The 12,124-nt window shown below is 35.2% G+C and overlaps 1 protein-coding gene and 1 pseudogene across 2 annotated transcripts in view; both read left to right on the forward strand.

Moving 5' to 3' along the window:
* MARCHF1 (membrane associated ring-CH-type finger 1) overlaps positions 1 to 12,124 on the forward strand; it is a 553,625-nt gene that overhangs the window by 59,331 nt on the left and 482,170 nt on the right. For both annotated transcript variants that reach the window (XM_077752739.1, XM_077752740.1), the window contains exon 3: positions 1,143 to 1,266. The gene's annotated coding sequence lies outside the window, so the exon portion shown is untranslated. The remainder of the gene's footprint in view (positions 1 to 1,142; positions 1,267 to 12,124) is intronic.
* Positions 908 to 10,565, forward strand: LOC144222246 (large ribosomal subunit protein uL10 pseudogene; annotated as a pseudogene).

A 12,124-nucleotide genomic window follows, 5' to 3' on the forward strand; every position in this document is an offset into this window, starting at 1 on the left:
TGAACACACACAAAGAACAAACAATGTTTCCAAGGCATAGTGAATGAAGATATGCAGCTAAAGGATGGCCATTTACCTTTGGCTTCCTTTTAAGTCTTTCAGTTTTTAAGAAGTGCTCAAAAAAAGGAGCTGGCAGGCAAAGTAAAGATTGTTTAGTTTTTACTGTTTAAATTTTCTCTAAAGTTATCAGTCATCACTTATTTGGATTCATTAGTTTTTTTTTTTCTTACATTGAATAAACTATTTTATATTCTTGAATTTTAATTTGGTACTGGGTAATGATGTGCTTCACGGGTTACTTTAGAATAATTTACAGTATTCAGCATCAACATTTATGAGATTAAGTATTGAGTTTGATGGATGTGCCTAGTGGATTTAAAGTGTAAATCAGAAATAAAAGTGTAGATATGTTTAAGCTGATTTTTTAAAAATTTCTTTTTTAAAATCAGAACTGAGAATGAATATGCTTCTCAGGTAATTTGGGAATTTGACATCTTACAGAAGACCAGGGACCATTTTTTTTTTTTTTTTTTACAATTTACCTTTTATTAACATGATGTTATATTTCATATCTAGTGTGGTTTTGGCTTTGGCTTTTTTCAGTACATAGAACCAAATATATTACCTGTCATAACCTTTTTAGAGAATTTTGGATACCTTAAGAAAGAAGATGGACTCATAGAAAGATAAATTGATGTCATTCTCCTTTATGAGCTTTAACTGTAAATTGGGAAATTAGATAAATGAGAACATATAATTATAAATAAAAGGCAGTAATTATTTGCCCACAAGTAGATTTGTATAATATGAACATTGGAATTTCTCAAATTAGAAATTTATTTAGGCCTAGATGGTCAAGGATGAAATCGTTTTTCTTAGGATGTAGGCTAAGTCATGGTGGATCGATATGACTATTCAGCAGAAATGGCCCATAAATGTGGTTCTGGAAGTATATGGATGTTCAGAAAACAAAAAAGTGAGAACAGGTTAGAATTAGAATATGTGGTCAAATGGAGGGTGAACACAGTAGTAAAACTTGCAAAATTAAAGTAGGGGTATGTCACTGTATTGGTTTTCTCTTGCTGCTATAACAAATTACACCAAAGATAGTGGCTTAAAACTGTTCACTTACTGTCTTACAGTTCAGTAGGTCAGAAGTCCATGTGGACTCAGCTCCTGATAACACAAGACTCAAAGCAAGGTATTGGTTTGCCTGGGCTCATATCTGGAGGTTCCGGAGGAAAGTCTGCTCCAAGATCATTCAAGGTGGAATTTTCATTTTCTTGTGCTTATAGGGTTGAGGTCTCTGTTTCCATGCTGTCAGCTGAAGGTCTTTCTCAGCTTTTATAGGCATTCATTGGTAGGGCTTTATTTCTATGGATGTCATTAGGATTATGAGTAGAGTAGCCAAATAAGTGTTTTAGGAAAATTCATTTGGATATGCCTTTAAGCAAATTTCCTTTATTTCACATATATGTATTTATACTTAATAACTTATGAAGGCTTACTTTTCCTTGAGGAGTATTAATTTACTTAATATAATTGTTTGTGGCAGTGATTTTTGTCCTAAGGTTTAAACTCTAATATAACCTACTTTTTACACCTTTTATAAAAATATTAATCTGTATTTAATATGCATTTCCTGTTCTCCATAAAGATATCCCTTTCTCTTAAAGCTATCTGAAAGTATTTTCTCTACCATTTTTTTCTTTTTGTGAGCTCTCATCAGAATAACTGGCTGTTTCCTTTCTCCTTGTCCTAGATGATCATATTTCTATGGTTACTTTTACTAATCCTCCTCCTAATTATGTAATTCAATTTTCTTTGCATTTATGGAATGCAATATCTTGAAAATAATGTTCTTCATGTTGACTCATGTATTTCAGTTTCTAATATATTTGTTTTTTATTAATATGTCTTATCTTGAATTATAAACTCATTACAGGATAGGGATATTTCTGCTAGTAAGCTATAATTTTTAGTCTAGAGCAAAGACATATGAAGCATTTAATGACTTATTTTAGTAGGAAATATGAAAACTATTATATTCATATTGGTCATTTAAGAATGCCAATAATTAACGTCAGATATATTCTGAAATTATAATGGACAGATTTTCACTGCATCAATTAATCAGAAACTGGAAATGAGCACCTATTATGTGTTGGGAGACAATTTTCCATGGGTCTTTTGTGTTCGTGCACATCTTGTGAACAGAGGCACTGACAGCTTTTGTTCTGGATGATCTTTTCACGAATATTTCTAAGGCAAACAGCCTTTGAAAATAGAAATATTGCCTCTTCCAGGAAAGAAGGATTTGTTGGCTGTCCAGTATAAGAAAGATAATATGTTGCTCTGGGGCAAAGGCCCATTATAAACATTGGAATTAAGACTGAGATTCCTCTCCTGTAATGCAACCCATTGCACACACAGGTGTCACCTCTCTTGTGTCAATATGTGATCATTGTGGTGTGGGAAATGGGTGCATGAAAATGATCATACTTGGGCTAGTGCCATTGCTATGAGTAATTCACTGCCTTCACCTCTGACTCAGGAGTTCTGTGTTTTCTGCAGCATCTGTGAAACTGAGGCAGCCTACTTTGTTAGCTTGTGAATAGAGTAAAACCCCAGACCCTTCTAGTTCTTGATATTATGTTTCAGATACTTTGCTGCGTGTATAAAATAGAATAACCTATATCTTTGCCCTCATATAGCTAATAATCTATCTTGGCTTGCTTATATTTGAGACAATAACGACAAAGAAAAAAACTATAGGACCAACAGTTTTAGTTTCCTATGAGTCCAGTCTATTTTGCTGTTTTTTTTAAACTAAGCCACAACACCTTCATCAGTGTAATTTTATTATTTCTGCATAAAAAAAAACTTGACTAAGCTTGAATAACATAACCCTTAAAATTTACTCAGAGAGCATTAATTTAAAATTAATCAAATCTGCAGTCATTTATATGGTTTAAAATCGTTTAGAGGGTCCTTATTTCTGTTTTCGTTTTTAATTGTTTGGGGTGATTGGGTTCTTTTTGAGATTTGTTGGGATATTTTGATTTTTTCTTTCAATTTTCTTTTTATTTTCTTTTAGAGAGACAGTGCACTTGGGCGGGGGTAGGGGGAGTCAGAGAGAGAATCCCAAGCAAGCTCCATTCTTAGTGCAGAGCCTGACACAGGGCTTAATCCCGTGACGCTGGGATCATGACCTGAGCAGAAATCAAGAGTTGGATGCTTAACCAACTGAGCTACCCTGGCACCTCTATTTTTAATCTTCACATAGTAATATTGACTCTTTGTGTATGTGTGTATGTATACTTCTGTAGCTTTAGGTATTTGCAACCAGAACCATATCAATTCCACAATCCCCAAGACAACTAGAGGGCCCTTAGTTTAATTTCCATTTTCCTACATTGTTGTAAAGGTTATCTTTTTCTTATATTTGGTGACCATTAAAATCTAAGTTGCATCTCTTTGTGCTTCCAGACAACCCCGTGTTAGTTATTTTAGGATTAGGGAAAAATTATATTTAATAAAAAAAAAAGAAGATGCATTAAGGTGGTTTGAGAAAGGCTATTGGAGAGATTCTGAAGCCTAATTCTAGTTTTTGGCCATCTGTTCCTTGAGTCTAACTTTTCTTCTGATAGAATGGTTTATTTTAATTAGAATGTGAACCATTACTCATTTAGCCCAGTGACACTCGAGCCGGAGGGACAGAGGGGTCTCATTCTTGGATCCTGGCCCAGGATGAACAGCTTCTAAGACAAAAGATGGGAGACCATAATAAGCACATTTCATTCTTTTAGAAAACAATGTTAAGAGGAATAAGGTGAGAACTGTTGGTTATATCATTTGCGGTACTATTGGTACCTCTAGATGTCAGGGGCAATAGATGATGTGATAAATCATGGTAGTAGAGAGAAGTGTCTCCTCTTATAAGCCAAGGTTGATCACTTAAATCTGGTTATGGCAACATTTTTTTTTCCCTATACAATACCCACCTTCATTCTAGGAAATAAGATTACTAGTAGTCTATGGGAGCTACAAAGAAAAACAAATGAAAGAATATGAGCCTGTCATGACTCTGCAGGCCAGTGGTTCTCAAGCTTTAGCCTACATCAAAATACTAGGAAGACTTACAAAAACATAGATTGCTGAGCTCCACCTCAAGAGTTTCTGACTCAGTGTATCAGGATCAGAATTGGCATTTATAATAAACTTCTACGTGATACTGAAGCTGCTGGCTCTGGGACCTTACTTTGAGAACCGTAGTTCTATGCTATTGCCAGAATGGACAAAAAAATGCTCGTGTTGAGGTGCCTGAGTGGCTCAGTTGGTTAAGCGTCTGTCTCTTGGCTTTGGCTCAGGTCATGATCTCATGGTTCATGAGTTCAAGCCCTGCATCGGGCTCTACACTGACAGTGTGCAGTCTGCTTGGGATACTCTCTCTCTCTCTCTGCCCCTCCCTCACTTGCCGTCTCTCTAAATAAATAAACCTTGAAGAAACTTTATAAAAAATATAGCGCTCTTTGTTATAAGGCTTGTACATTTTGCCTCTGCAATTAATGTCTTCATCTACTCAACAAATTGCTAAGGGCACATTAGCCAAGGAATCATACGGTAGTAGTTGTGGCAGATAAAGCTGATGAGGTAGACATGAATTGTATCCACAAAAGGGTTCCAGGTTAAAAGAAGAGATAAAACATGTAGAAGACAACGATTTCCAGTAGAAAGTCTAAGTGCCATGACAAAAATAGTACTGTGGTGGGTGAAGGAGGGAGAGATTCCTGACAGGGGTCTAAAAGGGGTGGAGGCTCTGGTGACCAGGCTGGGCTTCATAGCTCTACCTATAGTTAAATTTTCTTCTTGCCACATAAAAAAATACTCAATTTCCACCTTTAATTAATATGTGGTAGTAGTTTTATTACATTGGTTCTATTAACATTGTTATAAGTACCTGTGAGATGTCAAATTGTAATTAGTACTGAGAACCAGGAAAGCTGCCCACTTTCAGGAAAGGTGGTGGTGAACACATATTTGATAAAAATATGCATCAATTTTGGAGGGGTGGTGTCTTTCAGCCTAACTCATCAGATTGACATTAAACAATTTAGAATTTCTGGTTATATTCTATAATCATTTGCTTAGAAAATAGTGTTACTTTCTAAATTCAGTTTCTGTGCTGGAAGCTCTCCAACCATAAAATAAAGCCACACCCTCCTTTAAATACAGAAGACATAAGTAAAACAAACATATTTGCTTATGTGGAACAAATTCTTCTTTTGAGTATTAAAGAGGAAACAAGAAAACATCATCAGGTATATATTTAGTGAAAAATCCAAAACCATGTTGATGTTTAAGCCATATTTAACAGTCACATCTTTTAAAAACCTACTTATCAACCTTTAACACACATTCGTCTCAATTGAGGAAAAAATAATTTCAAAAACAGTTTTATATTTTTTTAAATCTTGTAGATTTAAAATGTTTTTTAAAGTTGATTCATTTGTTTTGAGAGAGAGGAGAGAGTGAGTGTGTGTGTGTGTGTGTGTGTGTGTGTGTGTGTGAGAGAGAGAGCAAGCAGGGGAGGGGCAAAGAGAGAAGGGAAAGAGAATCCGAAGTAGTCTCCACACTGCCAGTGCAGAGCATCATGTGGGACATTAACCCAGAAACGTGAGATAACCTCCTGAGCCCCAAACAAGAGTCAATTCTTAATTGACTAAGCCACCCAGATTCCCCTATTTTAAATATTTTTGTATCTATAATTATTTAATTATATAAATATGTATATACATATAGGAATACATATACTAAAATGTTCATGAAGTGGACTTTATATTATTCAAGGTGAATATGCATATCCTTAGCCTCTTTTACTTGGTCTTTTCTAGAAGTCCTTAAAAATTTTTTTAAATGTTTATTTATGTTTGAGAGAAAGAGAGCATGGGTAAGGGAGGGGCAGAGAGAGAGGGAGCCACAGAATCCGAAGCAGGATCCAGGCTCTGAGCTGTCAGCACAGAGCCTGACATGAGGCTCAAACCCTTGAACCGAGAGATTATGACCTGAGCCATAGTCGGCTGCTTAACCAACTGAGCCACCCAGGTGCCCCATAGTCTTAAATATCATAAGGTAGAACTCAGGTTTACAGTACTTAGTGTGGGGAAAAATCCACATAGGCAAACACTTTACAGTAAAGAACACCTCCATTTTCTTAAACCAGATGTCAGGAATTCTTAAAGTACTCATTTAATATTCCTGAAACTCTACTATCAAGTAGCACTGAACTACAATAGGAACGTAATAGGACTATGCTTTTATTTATTGATGTGGTGTGAAGATGTGGAGAGAAACATTTGAAACAGAAAATTAACTTGAGCCGTAGTGAATAATAGATGAAAGTTCATTCTTTAGTGTGCCTCCTCTTCACCGTTCTCTCTGTTAATGAAACTTCCAGTGAGTAGATGTGTTTGACCATATGAAATCGGAAAGTGTGATAGATTTTTTTTTTTTCTACTGTGATTACATGAGTAATCTTGTATCTTGGGTGGTAATAGCATTTAGAGAGGACTTCTATGTTAAGAATTAGGTGAACTACTCTTCACCTAATTTTGTTGCATAGGTTTTTACTGTTGCACAGTAAATGCAATTTTCACCCAGTTTCTTTCCATGTAACTTTATTGGCATGTCAAAATCAATACATGTTGCTACTCCAAGACAGGTTCCACAAGCAGAGTCAGGCTTTATACCAAGCCTGTGGCTCCTATTATTTTTTGAAACCTCTCAAAAAGCTAGATAGTAAACTGTCAGGGTATGTTGAATTTTAAAAGTAAAAACAAATATACAGGGCTTTTCCCATTTATTCAAATTAATGATGAAGGGTGAATTGATTATTTTATGCCCTTATCTCATACACACATAGGTGTAAGTTTATCTGTTCAAATTCCATGTGTAAGAAGTTTATATAGGCTACAAATTTGAAATGTGCTCAATTAATGAGTTTTCCTTCATCTTACTTCAGCTTAATGATCTGCTGTAATCACATTGAATTGCCTATTTATTTATTTTATTATTATTTTTATTTCATGTATTTCAATCACCTATAAGTATTATTATTTCTGATGTTCAGATCATCCCTGGTTTGACCAGCGGAGCCTCTTCAAGGTGACTCCTGTGGCCTCCTATCGACATCCTTGCAAGTTGCCCCAGGGCTTTGTGTTTGTTTATTTTTCAAATTAAAACAACTGTTGTTTTTTTCCAGCCTTCATTCCCAGTATTGGTCCCATAATATTTCTTCACTTTTTAAAAAATAGAAACCATTCAGTTTATTTAAACTAAAATCAAAGAAAACAGGTAAGCCATTCTTCCATCCTTCTGTCCCTATGCCTCTGGGCACCAATCTGTTCTTTGTATCTATGAGATTGGATTTTATTTTAGATTCTACATATAAGAGAAATCATGTGGTATTTACAGACACCTATCTATATATAGATAAATATAGATAGGTAGGTAGGTAGAGAGATAGCAAGAGAGAGAGAGAGAGATACATTTTCTTTATCCATTCACCAGTGCATGGGTACTTGTTGCTACCATATCTTGCCTCCTGTAAATAATGCCACTGTAAACACAAGGCTGCACAATATCTTTTAGAGTTAGTGTTTTTGTTTTCTTCAGATAAATAGTCAGAAGTAGAATTTCTATATCATATGGTGCTTCTATTTTCAATTTCTGAGGAACGCTTCATACTGTTTTCCACAGTGACAACACTGGATTACATTCCCGCTAACAGTGCACAAGGGTATACTTTTCTCTGTATCCTCGCCAACACTTGTTGTCTTGTCTTTTCAATAATAGCCATTTTAACAGGTGTGACATGATATCTCATCATGGCTTGGTTTGAATTACCCTGATAATTAATGTTGTTCAATATCTTTGGTGAGTCTGTTTGCCATCTGTATGTCTTTGTGGAAAAATATCTCTTCAAATATGCCCATTTTGTAATTGTATTGTTTGCTTTTTTGCTACTTAGTTGTAGGAATTCTTTGTATATTTTGGATATTAGCCTTCACCAGATACTGGATTTGCAAATATTTTCTCCCATTTGATGGGTGGTCTTTTTATTTTGCTGATGGTTTCCTTTGCTGTGCAAAGCTTTTTAGTTTGATGTAGTCCCATTTGTTTATTTTTGCTTTTGTTGCTTTTGCTTCTGGCATTAGACTTTTAAAAAATCATCACTAAGACCTATGTTATGGAGTTTACCACCTATGCTTTCTTCTAGGAGTTTTAAGATTTCAGGTGTTATTTTCAAGTCTTTAATCAATTTTGAGTTAATTTTTGTGTATGGTATAAGGTAGTAGTTCAGTTTCATTGTTTTGCATGTGGCTGTACAATTTTCCCAATGCCATTTATTCTACATACCGTTGTTATCGCATTGCATAGTCTTGGCTCCTTGGTTGTAAATTAATTGGGTATATATGCATAGGTTTATATCTGGGCTCTATTCTGTTGCATTGATCTATGTATCTTTCTTCCGTCTTTCAATCCCCCGTCAAACTGTGCTATAGAAACACTGAAAACAACTAGTGGTATCTGTCAAATTGCTTAGAAGCCATAATTTAAGGGGCTATATCTCTGGGCGAGGTAGATAACTAAGCTCTCAGAACCTCATTACCATTAATTCAATGTAAAACATACAACATTTCACAGACCCATTTTTAAAAAAAAAATTTTTTTTAATGTTTTTATTTATTTCTAGGAGAGAGAGAGAGACAGTGTGAGCAGGGGAGGGTCAGAGAGAGAGGGAGTCACAGACTGAAACAGGCTCCAGGCTCTGAGCTGGCTGTCAGCACAGAGCCCGACGCGGGGCTCGAACCCAGGAACCGCGAGATCATGACCTAAGCAAAAGTCGGACGCTTAACCGACTAAGCCACCCAGGCGCCCCTCACAGACCCATTTTTAACAACTATTTTTGTTAATAAAAGTCTATTAATTAGATCTAAATTCATTAAGGTTCATCCACATAAAGTTTACTTAGAACCAGCGAATCCAGTGTGTTTGATTTCAGTACTCTCATTAAAAATGCTTACCTTTTTTTTTTGTTTTTTGCCAGTGCCAATGTTTCTTTTTTTTTTTTCTTTTTAATCTCTGTTGGTTTATTCACATGGAAGTACTGGGTTACATAGATATTTTGCTTCCTTAAGAACTTCAAGCACTAGTTTCCAATCACTAGGCAAAGAAAGAGGGAATTACATATACTCTGCACTGAAAAATATATTTTAGTTATTTTCTTTCTAAGATTTATGAGGTAGTTAATTTCTTAAACTAGTCCAAATAATCTGCTTTTATATTTCATAGTTAGGGTTTAGGCAGTGATTGTTATTCTTCTAAACCTATGGAGAACCTCCAAATCATATTCATGTGCAAGAGAATGAACATCTGACATAAATCTACAGAGAAGCTGTGGATTTAAGTTATGGTTGTCAGGTTGTTGATGAATCATTTATTTACTATAAGCACAGAGAAATGCCACTGCTACTCTCTATTTATACCCTGTATATGTTACTGCACACATTTAGAAGATCCCTGGTGAAGATTTCAAACATCTGGTTTCACTAAGATAGTTAACTCTTTGATCAGAGACAGTAATATGTTCACGTAGTACTTTATGTTAAAAAATTATAGAAGAACTCTTCTATCTTTGAAAAAATGTTAACTAAAATATAAACATTTATTCACCTACATAAAATTAATGGATGTCAGTAGCAGTTTCTATTTGGTGTCCTAATGGTATGACATGTCGTGATGTATGAGGCCATCTGAGGGCATCTGGAACACAACCCAGCTCTGGAGAAACTGTTGCTTCATATCCAGAGGAAAGTGGGCTTTGAGTTCATCAGATAGGACCTCAGTTGAGATCAGGGTCATGCTGTTGACCAATAAGGTTCAAGCAGCCAGTGCCGTAGCTCCATGTGAAGTTACTGTGCCAACCCAGAACACTGGCCCAAGGCATAAGAAGACCTCCTTCCTTCAGGCTTTAGGTATAACCACTAAAATATCCAGAGGCACTATTGAAATTCTGAGTGATGCACAGCTGTTTAAGACTAGAGACAAGGTGGGAGCCAGTGAACTGCTGAACATCTCCCCCTTCTCCTTTGGGCTGATCACCCAGCAGGTGTCCGACAGTGGCAGCATCTACAACCTTGAAGTGCTTGGCAACACAGAGGAAACCACCTTCTTGCTTCCTAGAAGGTGTCCATAGTGTTGCCAGCATCTGTTTGCAGATCAGTTACCCAACTACTGCATCACTACCTTATTTCATCATCATGGATACAGGCAGGTCCTGGCTTTGTCTGTGCAGACTGATTACATCTTCCCACTTGCTGAAAAGGTCAAGAGGCCTTCTTGGCAGACCCATTTGCATTCGTGGTAGCTGCCATCTTGGATGCTGCCCCATAACCTCTTCCCCACACCTCTGCTCCTCCTGTTGCTGTAGCGCCAGACAAGGCGGAAGCAAAGGAAGAGTCCAAGGAGTCAGAGGATAATTTGGATTTGGTTTCTTTGATTAGTCACCAAAAAGCAACCAACTCAACCAGCCAGCTGTATTTGTGAAACAAGGAAATAAAAGTTTACTTCTCTCTACTAATAATGATATGCTATTAAACTAATTATATATATAACATGTATTTAGAGGTAGATGTGTGGAAGTCAATTCATAACACATATCTGTTAAATTCTCTGGAATTGGGATTAAGAGACCTGTATATGAGATGTCCAACTCTATGATCTCGTGTGAGTGACTTAATAAAAATTATTTAACTTCTCTAACTTCAGTATTGTTTATAAAACTGTACCTATGATGACAAACAATCATTTGGAAACTAAGAAAGTACAACACCTGCAAAAAAACAAAACAAAAAGAAAAACAGTAAACAAAAAAACAACAAAAGCAAACTCTGTAAACCAAAATATTTGTTTGTAAACTGGGAGGTGCCATGTTTATTTTTTTAATAAAGTCAGTTTTATGTGATATTTACTATAGAATCTTTTAAAAGATAAAGAGCTATTAATGATACGTAGTTTATCTTTTGAATGAAAAATAGTAACAATCTTGCAGGTAGTATTTTAGATTTTATTAAATTTAATGTTTCTTGATCTTACTCTATGTCATAACTTCCATATACCTGAGTTTTGGTTTTATCCAAGCATATACCTCTTCGGTTCTTTAGGCCTGTTGCAGTCTTACCTCTGTTAACTAGATTTATTAATATGGCTTTACTTATACATTAAAGAATACTTTTATTATAAATTTTACCCAGTAATAGATGAATACAGGTGAGTTAAACGTACATTTATGATAAATATTTAAGAAATACAATGCCACAAAAATGTTTTGACATATTCTCTGTGGTTATAGTCACTAAAGGATGGTCAGTAGTGATGATGACTTATAATATATAAATGATTTAATTTGAGTTTTAGAGTTGTCCATATAACCAAAGAAATTGCAAACTAAATTAATTTTATTTGGATGCAGAGTCTGGATTGATAGTTCTGAAACTCAGTTGAGTTATTGGCCATTTATAAGAAATGATGTGAGATATTTTTCTCTACAGAAGAGTATGCAAACTCTCAGATACTGGATATTTTGCCTGAGGTTTCAGAAGATTCCCAGATCCCTGTTGATGTCCATTGATCCATGGAATCCATATTAGGGTGTTTGGCTTGAGTAATTATTCTTTTTCTTTTTTTTAATTGAGGTATAATTTAATGTGATATATTAGTTAGAGGTGTACAACATACTAAATTGATGTTTGTATATATTGTAGAATGACCATCACAGCAAGTTTCATTAACATACTTCAGCATACATAGTTACAATTTTTTAATGATTTTTTAAAAACGAGATCTTAAAAAATCCTCACCACAGGAACAAAAATTTGTGAGCAGTAAATTTTTATTAAAAAAACCCAAATACTTAAATATTTGGATACGATTTGTAACACACAAAAATGAAAAAGATAGTTTCCTATAGTCCCACCTAAGGTGTTCACTTTTCTCTTGTCATTAACCATGCCATCAAATATTCTTACACAGCTTCACTCATAACTGGTATTACATCGTTGAA

This window comes from Crocuta crocuta, unplaced genomic scaffold, assembly GCF_008692635.1.
Source record: "Crocuta crocuta isolate KB4526 unplaced genomic scaffold, BGI_CrCroc_1.0 scaffold346, whole genome shotgun sequence".
NCBI lineage: Eukaryota > Metazoa > Chordata > Mammalia > Carnivora > Hyaenidae > Crocuta > Crocuta crocuta.